This window comes from Erythrolamprus reginae, chromosome 2 (genome assembly GCF_031021105.1).
Source record: "Erythrolamprus reginae isolate rEryReg1 chromosome 2, rEryReg1.hap1, whole genome shotgun sequence".
Taxonomy (NCBI): domain Eukaryota; kingdom Metazoa; phylum Chordata; class Lepidosauria; order Squamata; family Dipsadidae; genus Erythrolamprus; species Erythrolamprus reginae.
In genome coordinates, this window is record NC_091951.1 from 184396422 (window position 1) to 184419909 (window position 23488).

Below are 23488 nucleotides of genomic sequence, written 5' to 3' on the forward strand. Positions count from 1 at the left end.
TTTGGTGGGGAATTACTACAGCGACAAGTTGCCAGCCTGCTACAATAATAATAATCATAGAAACATAGAAGTCTGACGGCAGAAAATGACCTCATGGTCCATCTAGTCTGCCCTTATACTATTTTCTGTATTTTATCTTAGGATGGATATATGTTTATCCCAGGCATATTTAAATTCAGTTACTGTGGATTTATCTACCACGTCTGCTGGAAGTTTGTTCCAAGGATCTACTACTCTTTCAGTAAAATAATATTTTCTCATGTTGCTTTTGATCTTTCCCCCAACTAACTTCAGATTGTGTCCCCTTGTTCTTGTGTTCACTTTCCTATTAAAACACTTCTCTCCTGGACCTTATTTAACCCTTTAATATATTTAAATGTTTTGATCATGTCCCCCCTTTTCCTTCTGTCCTCCAGACTATACAGATTGAGTTCATTAAGTCTTTCCTGATACGTTTTATGCTTAAGACCTTCCACCATTCTTGTAGCCCGTCTTTGGACCCGTTCAATTTTGTCAATATCTTTTTGTAGGTGAGGTCTCCAGAACTGAACACAGTATTCCAAATGTGGTCTCACCAGCATTCTATATAGCGGGATCATAATCTCCCTCTTCCTGCTTGTTATACCTCTAGCTATGCAGCCAAGCATCCTACTTGCTTTCCCTACCACCTGACTGCACTGTTCACCCATTTTGAGACTGTCAGAAATCATTACCCCTAAATCCTTTTCTTTTGAAGTATTTGCTAACACAGAACTGCCAATACAATACTCAGATTGAGGATTCCTTTTCCCCAAGTGCATTATTTTACATTTGGAAACATTAAACTGCAGTTTCCATTGCTTTGACCATTTATCTAGTAAAGCTAAATAATAATAATAATAATAATAATAATAATAATAATAATAATAATTTATTGGATTTGTATGTCGCCCCTCTCCGTAGACTCGGGGCGGCTAACAACAATAATAAACACAACATGTACAATCCAATAACAAAAAACAACTAAAAACCCCTATTATAAAACCAAACATACACACAAACATACCATGCATAACTTGTAATGTCATATGGGAAAAATAGCAATACCACTTAGCACTTATATGCCGCTCGACAATGCTTTACAGCCCTCTCTAAGCAGCTTACAGAGTCAGCATATTGCCCTGAACAATCTGGGTCGTCATTTTACCCATCTGTTAAGGAGGGAAGGCTGAGTCAACCTTGAGCTGGTCAGGATCAAACTCCTGGCAGTCGGCAGAATTAGCTTGCAGTACTGCATTCTAACCACTGCGCCACCATGGCTCCTATGCAGTGGCCCAGTGCAATTTGCACAGAAGCTGAGGTGCAGGTGGGTGAAACGCCTTCTGCCCAAAGCCATCTGTTAGATTCTTTGATCTTTTGTGATTCATCCCTTCAGTTGCAGGAGAAGCTGTACTTTTCTGTATGAAAGCCAGGCTCTGCTTAGTTATTAAATGTTTCTCTGTATAAAATGCACAGGAGGTGGAAGAAACTCCTGTCCTTCGAAAGCAGCAAATGCAATGGAATAGAATAGAATTCTTTCTTTTTTATATAATTTTTTAAATTAATTTTTAACAAATTTATATTTCACACAACATAAAACAGTGCATAGTGAAATGTGCCCACCACCCAGACACACACACATTCCCCACCACCAAATCGGGGGTGTTCTTGTATAGTCCACTTGACCCAAGAGCAATATATCTATTTACATATTATAGAGTGATTCCAATTTATTTCTTGTAGCTTGGTCTCGGATTCTACCCGTCATATATCATCTTACCTTGTCCCACCGTCCCATCAGTTGTCCCAACTCAGTTTCATTTTCCGAATTTATCCTTTTATCCATTATTTCAAATTGAATATGGTCCACCATGTACCTATACCAATTTTGCATTGTCCATTTTGTCGCATCCTTCCAACCAAAGACTATTACTGCCTGAGCGCTTTCTATTGCTGTTTTTTTTTATTTCTCTAAATTCTCCCATCGCATTACTTTTTACTAGTACTGCCATTTCCTTAGTGATTGTCCATTGTATATTTAGCATTCTATTGATGTCCTCTTTCACTTTTTGCCAAAATTCCTGCACTATCGGGCATTCCCAAATCATATGCATAAACACTCCTTTATCTTGGCAGCCATGCCAACAATTACCCCTAACCTTCTGCTGAAAGTGTGCGAGTTGAATGGGAGTAAAATACCACTTATGTAATATTTCCCTTCTCATTTCCCTTAGAATAGAATTCTTGATTGGGCAAGTGTGATTGGACACACAAGGATTTTGTCTTTGGTGCATTTACTTTCTGTGTACATAAAAGAAAAGATACTTTTCTTATCAATAATCATGATACACAGCAGCTCTATCATGATTCCATGTTGACTATAGAGCGGGTCCTTTGCTGAGGCGGCTTGCTTTGAGTGGAAAAATGCTGGTTCTGGATAATGATGATCTATTGCAGCTGCGATAAGTGACCTAGCTACCCTACTTCCCAATCTGTTGACTCACTTCTTTGCCCTGCCTACACCTCTCAGCCAGTCTTTCCAAACCAAAGCATTCAGTCCATTGCCGTGAGTGGGTGTCATTTTCTCTTCCCTTTTTGCCTTTTCAGTATTTTACTTCGCTTCCTGGATGGAATTAAAAATAAAATGGCACAATCGTAATCAGTGCTGCTACAAATAGGCTGGAAGAGCTTACATAGCAATAGCAATTAGACTTCCTAGTATACAGTATACCACTTCAAAGTGCTTTACGGCCATGCCTAAGTGGTTTGCAGAGTCAGCAATTTGTTCCCCAGCAATCTGGGTCCTCATCTTACCGACCTTGGAAGGATGGATGTCTGAATCAACCTTGAGCCAGTCAGGATCGAACTCTTGGCATTGGGCAGAGTTAGGTTGCAATACTGCATTCTAACCACCGTGCCACCACGGCCCCTATCCGAATTTATCTCTTCCGTGTCTGACTACAAGTGGGTAGCCTGAAATGACCCAACAGGCACTTTAGGCCCCATTCTTTGGAAGCCCTCTTTTGGACTTTGCCTTCATTAAGAATATTTGGGGGGGGGGGGAATAGACCTCACCTACAAACAGATATTGATAAAATTGAACGGATCCAAAGACGGGCTACAAGAATGGTGGAAGGTCTTAAGCATAAAACGTATCAGGAAAGACTTAATGAACTCAATCTGTATAGTCTGGAGGACAGAAGGAAAAGGGGGGACATGATCGAAACATTTAAATATGTTAAAGGGTTGAATAAGGTCCAGGAGGGAAGTGTTTTTAATAGGAAAGTGAACACAAGAACAAGGGGACACAATCTGAAGTTAGTTGGGGGAAAGATCAAAAGCAACATGAGAAAATATTATTTTACTGAAAGAGTAGTAGATCCTTGGAACAAACTTCCAGCAGACATGGTAGATAAATCCATAGTAACTGAATTTAAACATGCCTGGGATAAACATATATCCATCCTAAGATAAAATACAGAAAATAGTATAAAGGCAGACTAGATGGACCATGAGGTCTTTTTCTGCCGTCAGTCTTCTATGTTTCTATGTTTCTATAGTTCTACCCACAATATGAATGGGGGTAGTTTATTTTATTTTGCATTATTTCTGTTCTGATTTGACTATATCCATGCTTCTCGATTGTTTTCTGTTACGCACTCCCCCTCCAGGAAGAAGTAAAGTTTTGCGCACCCCCAACTCTCCGATTTGGGGCCCAATGGAATTTTATTGTTAATGTTTATTATTTTACTTAAAAGCTGCAAGAAAACTATTGGCTAGGGAAGGCTGCTCAACCCACTTACCTAAGTCACACTGAATTCAGTGGAGCCTGTTTTCGATTAGGCTGACATGGGCTACTGTGGTGAGGGCCCCCTTTTGACACGGGGTGAGACCAGCTTAAATTCATGGCTACTGCGCTGCCCGCCAAGAACGAGAACACACACAGCTGCCCTGCCCTGCCTGGCTGCGTTCTCTTCCAGGCTTGGAGCAGCGTGCAACTTGGAAAACACTCCCTGTCCGGGGGAATTGATCAAGAGGGACCATGCATGTTTCTTGGGGTCACACAGCTCCCTGTATTTGAGAAGGACTGGACTGTACAGTTCTGAGTGGCTTAGAACAATTAAAAGACATGAAATGGTAGAACAAAATTGCAAAGTAGAGCTAAATTTTAAGAACAGAAACCTTCCAATAGACCAGGATCTAAAAGGCCACTGGAAAGTATTATAAAATGTCAGCATTTAGAAATAACTCACTTGGATGGAAATAGTACAGTCCCAAATGAAGCGGGTCAGTCGACACCCAAATCTCAGCCTACCTGGATTAATTAGCTAGTTAAATTCACCTAAAATTGGGGAATTTGCGTGACATGATTATCATCCCCATCCTGAGCATACAATGTATATTTTAGCATAGGTACAAGATTATAGAAACGTAGAAGTCTGACGGGAGAAAAAGACTTCATGGTCCATCTAGTCTGCCCTTATACTATTTTTTTATATTTTACCTTAGGATGGATATATGTTTATCCCAGGCATGTTTAAATTCAGTTACTGTGGATTTACCAACCACGTCTGCTGGAAGTTTGTTCCAAGGATCTACTACTCTTTCAGTAAAATAATATTTTCTCATGTTGCTTTTGATCTTTCCCCCAACTAACTTCGGATTGTGTCCCCTTGTTCTTGTGTTCACTTTCCTATTAAAAACACTTCCCTCCTGGACCTTATTTAACCCTTTAACATATTTAAATGTTTCGATCATGTCCACCCTTTTCCTTCTGTCCTCCAGACTATACAGATTGAGTTCATTAAGTCTTTCCTGATACGTTTTATGCTTAAGACCTTTCACCATTCTTGTAGCCCTTCTTTGGACCTGTTCAATTCTGTCAATATCTTTTTGTAGGTGAGGTCTCCAGAACTGAACACAGTATTCCAAATGTGGTCTCACCAGCGCTCTATAAAGCGGGATCACAATCGCCCTCTTCCTGCTTGTTATACCTCTAGCTATGCAGCCAAGCATCCTACTTGTTTTCCTACCGCCCGACCACACTGCTCACCCATTTTGAGACTGTCAGAAATCACTACCCCTAAATCCTTCTCTTCTGAAGTTTTTGCTAACACAGAACTCTACATGCATAATTTACATTATGCATGTAAAATACTACAAACTTCCTACTATTATTTGAAGAATCATACATTTTAACTAAACAAAGATATGTACATATTTTCTGTAATATCCTTCGCTGCTACTAACCTCAAGGAAGAGTCAGGAGCATTGAAGAGGCCCATAAATGTCTGTGCCACCTCTACCAAGAGCTTGAGAACTCCTTGTTTTTAAAGGAAATTTAAAATGGTATTTCTTACACCGTGTCAGCCTTTTCATTGCTTCTCTTAAGGGTTAGAAATGTGTTTTAAAACACTTAAAATGGTGGGGGGAGGGGGAGAGGAATTATTATTATTATTATTTTTATTGGATTTGTATGCCGCCCCTCCGCAGAAACGGGGCGGCTAACAACAATGATAAAAAAACAACATGTAACAATCCAATTTAATAAAACAACTAAAACCCTTATAGTAAAACCAAACATACACACAAACATACCATACATAACTTGTAATGGCCATGAGGAAGGAATATCCTAACTCCCCCATGCCTGGCGACAAAGGTGGGTCTTGAGTAATTTGTGAAAGGCAAGGAGGGTGGGGGCCGTTCTAATCTCTGGGGGGAGTTGATTCCAGAGGGCCGGGGCCACCACAGAGAAGGCTCTTCCCCTGGGGCCCGCCAAATGACATTGTTTGGTCGACAGGACCCGGAGAAGGCCAACTCTGTTAAAGATACTCTCACTAGTAACTTTTCCCACCATACTAGTACCAGTGCCATCTTTTCAACTTGTGCAGAATTGGAATGCACAGAATTGGCCGTGTGTCACAAAAGCTCATCACGCATAATGTTATCTCTCTTTGGAGACTTAAGATGTTCTCATTCAGGATGACTCACTGCCAAAGGGGGGGAATGCAAGGTGATTGTTGTGCGCGGCAAATCCTTGTAAACACTCCCCGTGTTGTGAGTCATGCCTCAATTGAATGCTTGTTACGTTTATTGGCTTGTTGTCATTTCTAACCTCACCCCACAGCTTCCCCGCTGCTCCAGGCGGCCTCCTTACTTTCTGGTTGGGAGCCTGAACCCTGATGCGCATCAATGTTGAATTCTTGAGTAACAAGTACTCGGTGTAGCAAGCTGGGTAATTCCTAGGAAGCAATGCACAGGATGAGAGAGGGTAATGGCATGTATCCTCCACAGTCAGACACGAGAATTTGTAGACCTCAGAATGATTAAGACCGCAGGTTGCCTTCCCTTTTTAAGGAAAAACCTCCCTAACTCCTCCCAAAGCTGGATCAAGCTAGATTTTTTAAATGACTTTTGTTCCTTTGTATTGGATGGTCCTGCAAGTTATCGGTATTTGTACTCGGGCCAAAAGAACCGACAACGAAAATCCTGCTGCTCTTGTCCTTTACTCCAACCTGTAAAAAAATGGCAGGACACTGCCTAATTTGGGCAATGGATGAACTACCACATGTGGCAGATCAATCCCAGATGGCTCTTTTTTTTTAATACCGCAAAAAAAGCTTTTGCAATTAATCAGCTATTTTTCCCCACCAAGAACCTTCTGTGACGGCTCAAGGATGAATATACGCAAAGTATGGGAGGTGCTTTCAGTTTGGAAGAAGATGCTTTTAAAATACCTGTTGAGCAGAAGGCAAAAATCTTTGTCTGAAAGAATCTGACTTCTGACAAAAAATATGACTTCAGCAACCGAGTTGTTGAAGCGTGGAACTCATTACCTGACTCAGTAGTGTCAACCCCTAACCCCCAACATTTTTCCCTTAGACTATCCAGGTTCCTTAGAGGTCAGTAAGGGGCGTGCATAAGTGCACAAATGTGCCTTCCATCCCCTGACCAATTGTCTCTCCTTATCTCATTTATCTTTTCTTCCTTTCTAATATGTTCACCTATACTTTTATATCTTCTATTCTTTTCTTTACTTATATTATTACATATCTTTCTCTTCAATGTATATTATGTATTGGACAAAATAAATAAAATAAAAATAAATAAATCCATGTAAGCAGTTTAGGGCTAAAAAAACAACCTATCTCTTGGGTCCATATTTCAAAGCCAGTTGTGTTTTGGGCTTTGTGATTTCTCAGTCACTTGGTACATGCATTCCAACCACAGTGTTCAGAAATTTCAAAGGCAGATCCCACAGTGGTAGGGTCCCTAAGATGCCCCCCTGACAGTTTTTTAATTAAAAAAAAAAAGAACGGGAAGCTACTCACTAGTAAGTTGCAAAGCAAAACTATGTCCCCCCCCCTGCAGAGTCTGGTCTAAATCCTCTTGTGGTTGTCTAGACCAGTGATGGCGAACCTTTTTCCCCTCGGGTGCCGAAAGAGCATGGGCAAGCGCTATTGTGTATGCACGAGTGCCCACACCCATAATTCAATGCCTGGGGAAGGCGAAAACAGTTTTCCCTGCCCCCTGGAAGCTCTCTGGAGGCCCTTTAGAGGCCAGAAATAGCCTATTTCCCAACTTCTGGTGGGTGGTGTTCCACTCTCCCCAGGCTCCAAAGGCTTCTCTGGAGCTGGGTGAGGGTTAAAATGTTCTCCCTCAGCCCCCTGGAGACTCTGGAAGTCAAAAATGCCCTACCAGAGCCTCTGTGAGCCAAAAATCAGCTGGTTGGTACACACTTGCACTTTGGAGCTGAGCTAGGGAAACAGCTTGGGTGCCAGCAGATATGGCTCCATGTGCCAACTGTGGCACCTATGCCATAGGTTCGCCATCACTGGTCTAGACCAAACTCCTCTTGGTTTAAGAGATGGAATATACAATGGCAGCTGACTTCTTTTTGCAATTTGGTGCACAATGCTTGTAGCAATGCAGTCAGAATTTCAAAGGGGTCTCCTTCCTCTTCCCCCTCTTCTTTTTTTTTTTTGAGCATTCTACTCCAGAGACACATTTTTTGTGTTTAGGAAAGAAGTGGGAAAGTGCAGGTAGGAAAGTTATCAAAATTCATTTGGGGTGAATGATTTTTTTTCATGGAAGAAGAAGTGCAAAGATCAAATTTCTCCCACCGTATTTACCCTGCTCTTTGATAGAGCCACTGGGCCTGGACTACAATACTCCAGCCGTTTGGGTTTTTCCTGTCCAGATTTTGTTTGCCTACTTTTAATTAAAATAAGACAGCAAACTACTTGAAGCGTACTTATTTTGTGCACCAAACACAAAGCCAGTGTTGGCGGACCAGATGTTTACTTTCTATGTTCAAACTGCATATGTGTATTTGGTGCACTCCGAGTAACTTGTAAATAAGCAGAAATTGCTACTTAAGCCAGTTATTTAGCAATGAAGTAGGAGACCCAAGGAATAACAAAATTCGACAGCGGCTATCTAAGCATACATTATCGGTAGTCCTTAACTTACAGCTATTCATTTCCCAACCATTTGAAGTTACAACAGTGACTTACAACTGACCCTCATATATAATGACTGTCACAGCCTTGCCACTGTCATGAGATAAATATTTGGGTGCTTGGCAATTTGCATGTATCTCGGGTCGTGTGATTGACACTTGGGACCTTCCCAGCTGGCTTCCGACAAGGAAAGGCAGTGGGGAAAGCCAGATTTGCTTAACAATCATGTCATTAACAATTGCTGATGATTCACTTAACAGCCATGGCAAAAAGGTCGTAAAATTAAACATGACTCGCTTAAGAACTGCCTTGCTTAACAGTGGGGATTCTGGTCTCAGTTGTCGTAAGTTGAGGACCACCTGTATTTGCACAGGAAGTTCATTCTTCCCAAATGAGTCGCAGAGCTTACAAATAAGCAAAAAAGCTATCTTGCAACTCAGTGGCTGGGAATTAGGCAATAAATGACAGCTTTGCCTAAAATGCCCCAAAATAGGAAAAAAGGATTGAATCTTCTCAAAGTTGTACAGACTCAATGTGGCCCCTGCTGAAAAGTGTCCAATAATGATCCACCAAAGCAGAAGAACACAGAACGTATGGAAGAAGGAGCTACTGATATATCCTGAGCCCAAACAGTTCAAGCAAAGGGTCAGAGGTCATTGCTACAGTTGTCTTTACAAGCGGAAAAAATGTTAGAGAGGAATTCTTAATTTTTCAGTTTTTAATTATCTTGTTAAAATACAGTTTAACATTTAAAAAAAAACCATGCAGGCAGACTGGAAGGATGTGCATCAAAGTATTCTACTTCCAAATAACATCTGAACAGCAGATGGAGGAGGTATTTGGGTTACCTGGTCATTCTCTTACTGTGCAGATGGTGATGATAACAGTAGCACTTAAGACATGCACCGTTTTACAGCCTGCATATTACCCCCAACTAATTGGGTCCTCATTTTACCCATCTAGGAAGGATGGAAGGCTGAGTCAACCTGGAGCTGGTGAGAATCGAACTGCCAAACGGCAGTCAGCAGAAGTGGCTGCAGTGCTGCATTCTAACCACTGTGCCACCCCAGCTCTTACGATGGCAATGACTGTCACTCATTCAGTTGTGTCCAACTCTGGGCAATTCTATGGGCCAAGATCACATATTCCAACCTTGAACTACTTCATTGAGTTGTTCCATCCTCTGACTTGGATGGTGTCATCTTTTTTTCACTTAAATCATATCCATTTGTTTCCACTTTTCCATTTCTGTTTCAAACTGACCCATGGCCATGTTGGAAATCCTGGCTCTTTCGCCTCTTTTTTGGGACAGCCCACAAGAGGCACCTTAATCTTATTTGCAAACAGAGAAAATAATTTTCCATACATTCTCGGAACATGCTGGGAACTGATGGTTTGCATAGCTCTTGCAAGAAAAAAGCAAGGAGATTTTGATGTCTAACAGGCTTCACGAACAAGCACATATACATACATACAAACAAACAGATTAACCCATTCAACAGAAATACATATTATTTACCTATAATCCCTGTCGGTCACCAAAATGCAGTAACCCAGATTATGTAAGGACTAAGTAGATACAGATGCCCAAGATGTTCTGCTTGGAATAATATCCTTGTGGCTCAACCGTGGGTGTGAATCCAATTAATTTGCCTGGTTCATGGTTCAATTTACTGAAAATTTCAGAGCTGGGTTAATTTGGTAACTGGATTAAAGGTTTGTGAATGAAGCCACTAAGGGGCACACTTTTTCTTGTACTTTTTCTTGTGTTCAGAGAATCAGAACATCTGGTGACTGTTACCTCTGTCCATTGATTTTCTTCTTAGCAATTTGTAGGAATTCATTTTATTTTTATTTATTTATTTTGTCCAATACACAATACATATGGAAGAGAATAGACATGAGGTAATATATATATAAAGAAAAATATAAAATAGAGGAGAAGATATATGAAAGGAAGAAAATATATATGATATATGAGATAAAGGAAAGACAATTGGACAGGGGACGAAAGGCACACTAATGCACATGTACACCCCTTACTGACCTCTTAGGAACCTGGAGAGGTCAATCGTGGAGAGTCTAAGAGAGAAATGATTTCCAGACTGTATAGTCTGGAGGACAGAAGGAAAAGGGGGGACATGATCGAAACATTTAAATATATTAAAGGGTTAAATAAGGTTCAGGAGGGAAGTGTTTTTAATAGGAAAGTGAACACAAGAACAAGGGGACACAATCTGAAGTTAGTTGGGGGAAAGATCAAAAGCAACATGAGAAAATATTATTTTACTGAAAGAGTAGTAGATCCTTGGAACAAACTTCCAGCAGACGTGGTAGATAAATCCACAGTAACTGAATTTAAACATGCCTGGGATAAACATATATCCATCCTAAGATAAAATACAGAAAATAGTATAAGGGCAGACTAGATGGACCATGAGGTCTTTTTCTGCCGTCAGACTTCTATGTTTCTATGTTTCTATGAAATGTTGGGGGTTAGGGGTTGACACTATTGAGTCTGGTAATGAGTTCCACGCTTCGACAACTCGATTGTTAAAGTCATATTTTTTACAGTCAAGTTTGTAGCGGTTAATATTAAGTTTGAATCTGTTGCGTGCTCTTGTGTTGTTGCGGTTGAAGCTGAAGTAATCATTGACAGGTAGGACCTTGCAGCATATGATCTTGTGGGCAATACTTAAATCGTGATTTAGGCATCGTAGTTTTAAGCTTTCAAGACCTAAGATTCATAGTCTGCTTACATAGGGCATTCTGTTTCGAGTGGAGGAGTGAAGGGCTCTTCTGGTGAAATATTTTTGGATGTTTTCAAGGTTGTTGATGTCCAAGATGTGGTATGGGTTCCAGACAGATGAGCTGTATTCTAGGATGGGTCTGGCAAAGGTTTTGTAGGCTCTTGTGAGTAGTGTGAGATTGCCGGAGCAGAAGCTACGTAGGATCAGGTTAACAACTCTAGAAGCCTTTTTGGCGATATTGTTGCAGTGGGCTTTAGCACTTAGGTCATTTGATATTAGTATTCCAAGGTCTTTTACTGAGTGTGGGCTGGCTGTGAGAATTTGTTTATTCAGTTTATATATGAGGTTAGAATTCTTTTTGCCAACGTGGAGGGCAGAGCATTTGTTGGTTGATATTTGAAGGATGCATTTTATTCCTTAATATCCTTAGTTCAAATCATCCCAGGAAGTTGATGGTAGAAAAGACTTCTCTTTGCTGGGGAGCTGAGAATTGGAATCAAGAAGATTAGATGCATAAGCAGCTGTGTCCAAGTCTTTCTATTTACAAAATGAAATGTAAACACTGCAAATATTGTAGAAATTGGCAGGACCAATATGCAATTCTCCGAGTTTGGGAAATCACTAGAATTGTGATACTGCGAGAGGACTACAAACTGCAGAATAGGAATAGCATTTACACTTATATACCACTTTACAGTGCTTTACAGCCCTCTAAGCGGTTTACAGAGTCAGCATATAGTCCCCAAATATCTGGCTCTTCATTTTATTTACCTTAGAAGGATGGAAGGCTGAATCAACCTTGAATGGTACCACATACAATATACAGGGGGTGGACAACAAAATGGAAACACCTTGCACCTCTTCCGTGGAATCCAGATTTGTGAAACTCCCTTCGAACAGTTTTTGTGGAAACTGGGTTCTGTACATGTCTATTGAGCTCTGCAGTGATTTTAGGAGCTGCGGTCTTGCGATCTGCTCTAACAATTCGCTTTAGAGTCCGACGGTCTCTCTCAGACAACTTCGACTTTCGACCAGACCTGTGCTTGGCTGAGGATGTTTTCCCTTCTCTTTCAAAAGCAGTCATTACTTTTGAGACATTACCTCTTGAAATACTAAACATTCGGGCACATTCTGTTACAATAGACCCTGCCATTTGAGCACTAACAATTTGGCCTTTTTGAAAGTCTGAGAGATCTGCCATTTCTAGAAGGTTATAACCAATTTCCTTAAATTTCTGTAAAAAAAAAAGGTAGTTTAAAAAAACATCAAATAACAGTGTTAAAAAAAACAAAAACATTAAAATATGTCAAGTTTTGACTGATTTGAACATGTTCAAACATGATGCCAAAAAGTCAAGTGTTTCCATTTTGATGTCCACCCCCTGTATTTGCCAAACATACCGTATTAGACATTCGTATTTTAAGCAATGTATTTTTACCTATTATAAATGCAAAAATGAGCAGTTTACAAGTCATGGATCTAAAATATTCAAGATAAAATATCAAGGAAAGTGAGCAATTTAATTAAAATTCCAACATCTTCATCTTACTTTATTCCTAATGTATGAATGCAACGAATGGTATGGAAGCAACTGGAATGACTCATCCATAATTTAAATGAAGACAGTGACCTCAGTGCATTATTGATCAAATGGTATGACCATCTCCTGCAATTTTCTTTTAATGTGAAGCTTATAGGGATTTTTTAAGAAGTTGTACCACTAATGGATTTTAGTCATACTTTTTTTTTAACTTCCTATACCAAAGGGGACTTCTTTGATTATAAAACTTAGATAAAAATTTCTCAGATGAATAAACTTTCCTATTTCCTCATTTAACTAACGTAATCTGGAGTCAAACACTACCTTCAGATCATAAATGCCTTAAGAAAAAAAAAAGAAGTAAAGAAAAGGCTTGGCTAATGATGCCAGAACTGCATGATGCCATTGCAACCAGTATCTGACTCTCGTGGTGATTTTGTTTATTTGGAAAAATAACTCGAGGCATTTAAAATAAACTCTGAGATCAACTATATAATTTCACTTCCCCTCAACTGTCTTTAACCCAAGCCCAGAATTTTTAAGACCTGACCTTTATGTTGCTGAGTGGTAATTCAATAAACACAGTTGGTTGATAAGGCAACAACTATCTTCTGTCTGCAACAAGGATGTTGAATGGAATATTTCACGTACACACTTCTTTTTAAAAAAAGTTTATTTCAGAAGTTCCCTCTTACTAATATCACTTCAGTGCTCAACAGAAAATGAGCGAGCTGGGCTGTCGTATGGTCTTTCCTTGCTACTAGCCCATAGGATTTCTCCCTCCCTCCAGCTCCATGTTGCTGAGATCCTACATTAAAAAGCAGTTTGTAGCTTTACAACTGGAGGAATTATATTCACATGCTGCTACCCTTCTTTCACTTGGGGACCAATCCCTTGCCGCTGTAGATTTGGCACACGTGAGAAAAGGGTCAAATTGTGTACCAATACACAATGTTCGTCCATCATGTTCTAAGAGGATGTTGACATCTAATGGGTTGTGGGCTGTCCGTGATGTGTCTGCAGGTGGCTGGTAAGGCCTATATGGGCATGAAAGGTTCTGCCACATGTTGGGCAGACATGTGTGGACACTATTGTTGCAGCATTTGCAGCTCTGGTTTTGTGGAGTGCTCGCTTCTCCTATGAATGTTCTTCTGGCCTCAGATGTCTGAGGATATATGGACCAATACTTGGAGTGTAAGTAAAGATCCTTTCTGCCAACATTCCAAATATCATGAGTGTTGTTCCTCATGATTTTTGACAAATGTATATTTTCTTTTATGCACACTGTGAGCATAAGCATCAATGACAAATTCCTTGTGTGTCCAATCACACATGGCCAATAAAAATTCTATTCTATTCTATTCTATTCTACTCTACTGTACTCTACTCTACTCTACTCTACTCTACGCTATTCCATTCCATTCCATTCCAAAATAACTTTCATCATAGCGCCAGCCAAAGCAATCTCAGAAGATAGTCAAACAATTTACTCCTTAATTATTTGAATATAATTCCTAGAGAAAGGGGAGAAAAAACTCTTAAATTTCAAATGCTGGATATTGAGAAGAAACGAAGGTACAAGAACACTGAGGTACAACAACCCAAAAATATAAAAGAGACAGAGAATTAATAAACCTTTCTTAGCCAAATGCCACCTGTCTTGCAGATTAGCCCTTCTGCAATCAAGTCACTAATCCCAAGTAAAAAAAAATCAACACTGAAATTAGAGGGGGGGAAATGCTACCTATATCTATTCCCTAGGATCAGGGAAAGATCCTAGGACATCCTCTACAAAGCAGTGTTTTGGCAATTAGATGCAGTGATTTTCTTGAAAAACATCTGGAGGAGAAAATAATTTTCCATATATTCTGGGAACATGCTGGGAACTGATGGCTTGCATAATTCTTGTTGCAAGAAAACAAGGAGATTTTGATGTGTAACAGGCTTCACAAACAAGCACAATTCATACAAACAAACCCATTCAACAGAAATACATATTATTTACCTATAATCCCTGTTGGTCACCAAAATACAGTAATCCAGATTGTGTAAGGACTAAGCAGAAACAGATGCCCAAGATGTTCTGCTTGGAATAATATCCTTGTGGCTCAACTGTGGGTGTGAATTCAATTAATTTGCCTGATTCATGGTTCAAGTTACTGAAAATTTCAGAGTGGTGTTAATTTGGTAACTGGATTAAAGGTATATGAATAAAGCCACTAAGGGGCACACTTTTTCTTGTACTTTTTCTTTTGTTCAGAGAATCAGAACATCTGGTGACTGTTGCAGCTGCCTCATTGATTTTCTTCTTAATAATTTGTATGAAAGATGCACCAGATCTGGTGCCCCAAACCAGTTCTGGATAATTTCAACAAGGGAAAGTGGACCAGCTTTATCCAACTTTGATTTGCTGGCCCTCTTCCCATTTCCTGCATTAAGAGGGGTTTTTTGTTGCTTCCACTGGATATTTTACATCTGGCTCTATTTTTACTATTTTTGAGGATGCCCAACCAAAAGGCCTGGCACTTGCATTCTGTAACTGCACTTTCATTATCTGTAGATATTTTCAGTCATCCAGATCTTACTTGTCTCAAAGATGCAACTGGACTTTCTTGGGTTTTTTTCTTTTTTCGGGGTGGGGGTGTTTATAAATTTTTTTAATCCTACTTAAGATGAAACATAAGTAAATAAAAAACACAATATCAAAAAAAAATTAAAAGCTTAAATATCTATAATACAGTCAAAATTGGAAGTACACGAGGGGGAAAAAAATGTAAGCATTCTTGTTATTCCTTTCGTTTACTAGATATACAAAATAAAATTGTTGTCTAGCAATTAACTTTGGACAATTTATGATTTAGGCAATATGATTGAAATTAATAAAGATTAAGATTTAGGTAACAATCATATAACATGAAGCCTGCGGAGAGGGGCGGCATACAAATCCAATAAATAAAATAAATAAATAATAAACATAGCAATGTAAAACTAGTAGGTTGATAAAATAAAATTTAAAAAGCTGCAGCAATAATGTCAACAGGTAAGCTGGCAAATGTGTAAATTGTTGAGTGTTTAAGATGATACATAACTATATGGGTCCAGATGGCATCCACCCCAGAGTTCTTAAAGAACTCAGATCTGTCATTGCTACCCCCCCTGACTGATTTGTTTAACCAATCCTTGTTAACAGGAGATGTTCCTGAGGATTGGAGAATGGCAAGTGTTGTGCCTATCCACAAGAAGGGCAGTAGAGAAGAAGCTGGTAACTACAGGCCAGTTAGCTTGACATCAGTTGTCGTTAAAATGATGGAGACTCTACTGAAAAAGAGGATAAATCAGCACCTAAAAAACAATAAATTATTGGACCCAAATCAGCATGGCTTTACTGAAGGCAAATCATGTCAGACTAATCTCATTGATTTCTTTGACTATGTCACAAAGGTGTTGGATGAAGGTGGTGCCGTGGATATTGCCTACCTGGACTTCAGCAAAGCCTTTGATACGGTTCCACATAAAGAGCTGATAGATAAATTAGTGAAGATTGGACTTAATCCCTGGATAGTTCAATGGATTTGCAGCTGGCTGAAGCATAGACACCAGAGGGTTGTTGTGAATGGCGAGTATTCTGAGCAGAGTCAGGTTACAAGCGGTGTGCCACAAGGGTCTGTTCTGGGTCCTATTCTTTTTAATATGTTTGTGAGTGACATAGGGGAAGGTCTGGTAGGGAAGGTTTGCCTATTTGCCGATGACTCTAAAGTGTGCAATAGGGTTGATATTCCTGGAGGCGTCGGCAATATGGTAAATGATTTAGCTTTACTAGATAAATGGTCAAAGCAATGGAAACTGCAGTTTAATGTTTCCAAATGTAAAATAATGCACTTGGGGAAAAGGAATCCTCAATCTGACTATTGTATTGGCAGTTCTGTGTTAGCAAATACTTCAAAAGAAAAGGATTTAGGCGTAGTGATTTCTGACAGTCTCAAAATGGGTGAACAGTGCAGTCAGGCAGTAGGGAAAGCAAGTAGGATGCTTGGCTGCATAGCTAGAGGTATAACAAGCAGGAAGAGGGAGATTATGATCCCGCTATATAGAATGCTGGTGAGACCACATTTGGAATACTGTGTTCAGTTCTGGAGACCTCACCTACAAAAAGATATTGACAAAATTGAACGGGTCCAAAGACGGGCTACAAGAATGGTGGAAGGTCTTAAGTATAAAACGTATCAGGAAAGACTTAATGAACTCAATCTGTATAGTCTGGAGGACAGAAGGAAAAGGGGGGACATGATCGAAACATTTAAATATATTAAAGGGTTAAATAAGGTCCAGGAGGGAAGTGTTTTTAATAGGAAAGTGAACACAAGAACAAGGGGACACAATCTGAAGTTAGTTGGGGGAAAGATCAAAAGCAACATGAGAAAATATTATTTTACTGAAAGAGTAGTAGATCCTTGGAACAAACTTCCAGCAGACGTGGTAGATAAATCCACAGTAACTGAATTTAAACATGCCTGGGATAAACATATATCCATCCTAAGATAAAATACAGAAAATAGTATAAGGGCAGACTAGATGGACCAGGAGGTCTTTTTCTGCCGTCAGACTTCTATGTTTCTATGTTTCTATATTTATGAATGATGATATCGATATGTCTGTATAAGTTGTATTTTGTTTTGGGTTTTTTGTCCTTGTTTGTTTTATGGTATTTGTTTATTTTTCTTAATGTAAATAATTAATAAATATTATTTTAAAAAATATATAAAAAACACAATACCAATATCCAATCATATACATATGCCAAATTTCAACATCATTTTGTACTCTAAGGAATTTCTTTTACTTTCTTCTTTCCCTTTCCCCTCCCCTAATTTCATCCCTCCAACATTTAAACTAGTTAACCGATACTAAAATTTCATCAAATGACAACAGCAACAACAAAAACCCACAACCAAATATCTATTTCAGTATCTAACATTCTATAAATCCCATATCTTTCATTATTTATGGGGAGAGAAGGAATTCTCCTTACTCCAATATTTAAGCTGTTTACCTAATAAAAATAGTTTTCCCATATAAAATAATATAAACTATGAACTATCTTAGATTTGTGTTACATTAGCATCTAGTGCTGCCATCATTTATTTTTTTCATCATCTGGGTGTCTACCCTCTATTTTCTCATTCTTTTACTTCACTTCGAAAAAATATTCATATGCTTTAATTATTTTTAACTTCCCCCACATTTTGTAATATATTGAGTCTTCTTTATCTTTAACTTTTAAAATAAGTCTATTCGTTTCAGCACAATCCATAATCTTCCTTATTAATTCTCTGCCTGTCGGTATCCTACTCAATTTCCAATTTTGTGCGTAAGCGATTCTAGCTGCCATTACTATATGAACAATTAAATGGTTTGTTTTTTTTCTTTTGAGGACATTTCGCTTCCCATCCAAGAAGCTTTCTTAGTTTTGACAGGATAGTGGAGAATGAAAGGATTTTTACTCCTTGCAGATAGCTGGTCATCTATATCTTTTTAGAGCAGGGGTTCTCAACCTTCCTAATGCCACAGCCCTTTCTTTCTTCTTTCTTTCTTTCTTTCCTTCCTTCCTTCTTTCCTTCCTTCCTTCCTTCCTTACTTACTTATTTTTTTTTTAATGCTGTCCTTCTTATTTATTTATTTATTTATTTATTTATTATTTAGATTTGTATGCCGCCCCTCTCCGAAGACTCGGGGCGGCTCACAACAAGATAGAACAAATCATAAATAATCCAAATAACTTTAAAAAATTTAAAGATTTAAAAGAACCCCATATGCTACCAGACACACACACAAGCATACCATGTATAAATTGAACATGCCCGGGGGAGGTGTCTTAGACTCAGAGCGGCTTACAACATGTTAGCAATAGCACTTTTTAAAAACAGAGCCAGCATATTGCCCCCACAATCTGGGTCCTCATTTTATCCACCTCGGAAGGATGGAAGGCTGAGTCAACTTTGTGATGAGATTTGAACTGCTGACCTGCAGATCTAACAGTCAGTTTTAGTGCTCTGCAGTACAGTGATCTCTCGGTTAGCGCGGGGGTTACGTTCCAAGACCTCCCGCGCTAACCGATTTCCGCGTTATATTGGATGCGGAAGTAAAACCACCATCTGCGCATGTGCGCCATTTTTTTCATGGCCGCACATGCGCAGATGGTGGAGTTTGCGTGTGGGCGGCGGGGAAGACCAAGGGAAGATTCCTTCAGCCGCCCAACAGCTGATCTGCTCCGCAGCGCGGAAGCAGCGAGGAGCCGAAGATGGGGTAAAGGCAAAGGGGAAACCCCATCTTCGGCTCCTCACTGCTGCCGCGCTGCGGAGCGGATCAGGTGTTGGGCGGCTGAAGGAACCTTCCCTTGGTCTTCCCGCCAGATCACTTGCCGCTTGCCGCTTGCCAGTCCACACACGCCCCCCTGGATGAGCGGCCCCGCATGGCCCCAGCGCCGGACTCCGTTGCCGAACGCCGAAACCGGAAGGGGCGAGGTGGGGGAGAACGGGAGGCTCAGCATTCCATCAGTCGCAGCGCTGGCTGTCAACTTTTCTTTTTAGCACTGGGGAGGCAAGTCAGTTCCTGCCCAGTTTTAAAAAGAAAAGTTGACAGCCAGCGATTGTTCCGCTGCCGCCAGCATGGCCTGGCTGGCAGCGGAAGATGTAACGGAGCCCACGGGGGATTCGCCTTCCTCCCGCCGGCAGCCGAGACTGATCGTGGGCTCCTTCGCAACCTCGGAGAGCTTCCAGGGCATGAAAGCTCACGAAAACCAGGAAGCTCTCCGAGGTTGCGAAGGAGCCCACGATCAGTCGGCTGCCGGCGGGAGGAAAGCGAATGCCACAGGGCTGGGCTCGGCTCCCCCCTCGGCTCCCCCCCCTTACCAGCCCCGCCGCGGAAGGCTCCATTCTGTTCCCTGCCGGCCCGATTGAGCGGCCGGCGGTCTCCATTCAGGGAACAGACGTCCACCCCCTCCTCGGAGTCCCCGGCACCCAGCGTCCCCACGCCGCCTCCACCTCCCGGTAATGCGCCCGACCTCTGCCTCTCTCTTTCTCTCTCATATACCACACCGGCAACAGGGAGAGAAAGAGAGAGAGAACTAGCGTGGACTTATTTTTTATTTTTTAATATTTTATTTTTTTAATTAATATTTTTTGAAAAACCGCGTTGCAGCGTTTCGCGCTAATCGAGAACGCGCAAATCGAGGGATCACTGTACTGCACTCTACCCACTGCGCCACCTCAGCTCACTTTAATACAGTTCCTCATGTTGCGGTGACCCCCAACCATAAAATAATAAAATTATTATTTTATTTTTATTATTATTATTATTATTATTATTATTATTATTATTATTATTATTATTATTATTATTATTATTATTATTATTATTTTATTTTTAATTATTATTATTATATTATTATTATTATTATATTATTTTATTATTATTATTATTATTATTATTATTATTATTATTATTATAAAATAATAATTTATTTATAGATTTATAAATTTGCCTTGGTGCACATAAAAGATAAGTTCTCAAGAATCGTAAGGTACAACACTGAATGATAGTCTGGGTACAAATAAGCAATCAAATCATATTAGGAACCAGTCAATAAAAAGAATGTACTTGTGGAGTTAGTCCCTAAGTTAAGTGAGAAACTAACTCCTCCTAAGCCTTCCAGCCAGATGATTTTTGAACGTGGGTTTAGCGGTTTAGCAGAGATTGCAAGAAGCATCCGGAGATGTCCCTCCCTCTTCATCCTTCCTTCATCCCATTCCAGCCACATGTCTTGCCATCTTTGCTAAACCTACCACTCAGTCACTACAACTGTCTAAAGATGCTCCACCCACCTCGAGGAGAGCCCTTAAACCTTTTCAACTGCTCCACTCAGCTTTAATCGATCTGTTTGCAATCATCCTTATCTGCTGTGTTCAGCTCTAATTTGCATTTAAAAAAAAAAAAAAGGAAATCATTGGTATGGAGAGTGAGTAAAATTTCCAAAGTTTGCTTGAAGGTATCATCAGGTATCACCTTTGTTTCCAGTCGACCCATCATGGCATGAGAGTTTTGCAACCATCCAGTAGAAGCACAGTGTACTATTTCATGCCAGGCATCCACAAACACACCTTGCTTGCTCAGAGATTCCCAACTTCTGACGTGGGGATGATAAAGCAAGCAGTACCCACTTAGACTTATATACCACTTCACATTACTTTACAGCCTTCTCTAAGTGGTTTACAGTGTCAGCATATTGCCCCCAACAATCTGGGTCCTCATCTTGCCAACCTCGGAAGGATGGAAAACTGAATCAACCGCGATCAGGATTGAACTGCTGGCTGTGGGCAGAGTTAGCCTCCAATACTGCATTCTAACCACTGTGCCACCGTGACCCATTGCTGATGGCACTCACTGCTGTTTTCTAACTAGATGAATGAACATCTTAAAATAATGCGAACACCTATGCTGATACGATTGCTTTTTTATATATACAAAATACATTGAGACAAAGGAGCGACTTTAAAATCAATGCCAGAAATGCCCTACCTGACTCTGTGGTTTCTTCCCCAACCCCCAAAAAACTTTAACCGTAGACTGTCTACAGTTGACCTCACCCCATTCCTAAGAGGTCTGTAAGGGGCGTGCATAAGCGCACCATTGTGCCTATCATCCCCATTTCACTGTCCCATTGTCCAAATTTACCTATACCTACTTTGCTTTTGTGTATCTTCATACCAATACCAACTATCTTGTATATGTTTTGACAAATAAATAGATGAATAGATAAAAAAATAAATAAGAAGAAAGAAAGAATGAAAAAAAGAGAAAAAGAATGAAAGAAAGAAAGAAAGAGAAAGAAAGAAAGAAAGAAAGATTCTGTAGTGTAGAATTAATGAGAAGTAGCTGAGAAAGATTTGAAAGGGTCATCAAGAGGTGCCGGGGTGTGAGTCACAGCTGAATACACAGGTGCTGATGGAACAGCACACTTTCCTGTAGTTTGAGAGCTCAAGGCACCACACCCAGCCAGTGTTCCCTCTAATTTTTTTTTTTTTGGGGGGGGGGGGCGGAAAAGTATAGTGTCTGAGCGGCAGTCCCTTTGGGACTGGGCAGCACAGAAATAATAAATAAACAAACAAACAAATAAAAACCCACCCTGTTTTGCCTCAGAGAATTTCAAAATAAAATACTGTACTGTGTGTCTATAACAGTGAGCTCATAATAGGGCAACTCTATCAATATCAAAATGCCACTTAAATAGTTGAGCTAGTTTCAAACTAGATTTTGATTTTCTTTCTCTCTTCCTTACTCCCATTCTTTTTCTTTCTCTTTTCCTTCTTCTCTTTTTTCTATCTGTTTCTCTCTCTTCCTCTCTCTCTCCTTCCCTCTCACTCTTTCCCTCTCGGCTTCTGGGCAGGTTTGGAAAACTCTGAGTTGATGATGATTTTTAAGTGAGCGATTGCTCACTGCTCAGCTTAGAGGGAACTATGCACCCAGCCCTTCCTCTTCCCATCCCCCTACCCTGCACAAGCAATCCTGTAAGGTAGATAGGCTTCTGAGTAGAGTGGGGTGGAGTGGAATGGAATGGAATGGAATTCTTTATTGGCCAAGACAAGGATTTTGTCTTGGTGCATATGCTCTCAGTGTACATAAAAGAAAAAGATACATTTGTCAAGAATCATGGGTACAACACTTAATGATTGTCATAGTGGTCAAGTAAGCAAAGAGGGAATAATCAATTCTGGGGTCCTGTCTCATGCCAGGCAACCACAAACACACACCGAGAGGTGGTGGCAAACTTTCCTGGGAAGTTTGCAAAGCTAATAAAACAAGCGACACTGTGAGTGCGAATGCACACGCGCGCGCATACAGAAACCCGCTAGAGAAACCAAATTCCTCAAAGTCCAGCAAACTTTCTCGGAGATGATGCCAAATCCAAAACGGAAGGAACAAGAGCGCTCCAAGGGTCTAAAACGTTGTAGCAGAGGCCGATTCAAATCCAGAGTCGCCGTCACGAGGCTTTAAATGCCGCTCATTTGGAAGCGCCAGATTCCCTTCTTGCGAGGAGCCTCTGCTGTCCGCCAGGCAAGCCTTCGCACCGGGAGAGCGCGCTGGCTGCTCAGACTCCGCATCTTCTTAGTGTGAAGTGTGGCGGCTGGGTTCCCTGGTTATCGGCGACGCAACCTCCTCTGCTTGCAGCTTTTCGGGCGGCGGTTCATGAGAACAGAGCCGTCGGGCTTCCCATCAGAGTCCAAAACTAGCCGCAGCACACAGGTGTCCGGGTGTGGCTAGCATTTAACTCATCAGTTGGCTCCTATAAGCCATCACTCTAAAAAACAATAGTATGGAAAATTCAGGGGGGGTTTTCCCCCCCAGGCCATCCCCCAAATCTATATTAAGTGAAAACAATGAATTCTTTTACTGGGTTTTTGTTAATGCTATTTTTTTAAAAAAAGTTTTTTAAAAGTTTTCATTTAATATAGATTTGGGGGATGGCCTGGGGAAACACCCCCCCCCCCCGTATTTTCCATAATATTGTTTTTTAGAGTGATGGCATATAAATTCAATTGATAGATAGATAGATTATAGACAGACAGACAGACAGACAGACAGACAGACAGACAGACAACTAGATAGTTAGGTAGCTAGGTAGATAGATAGATAGATAGATAGATAGATAGATAGATAGA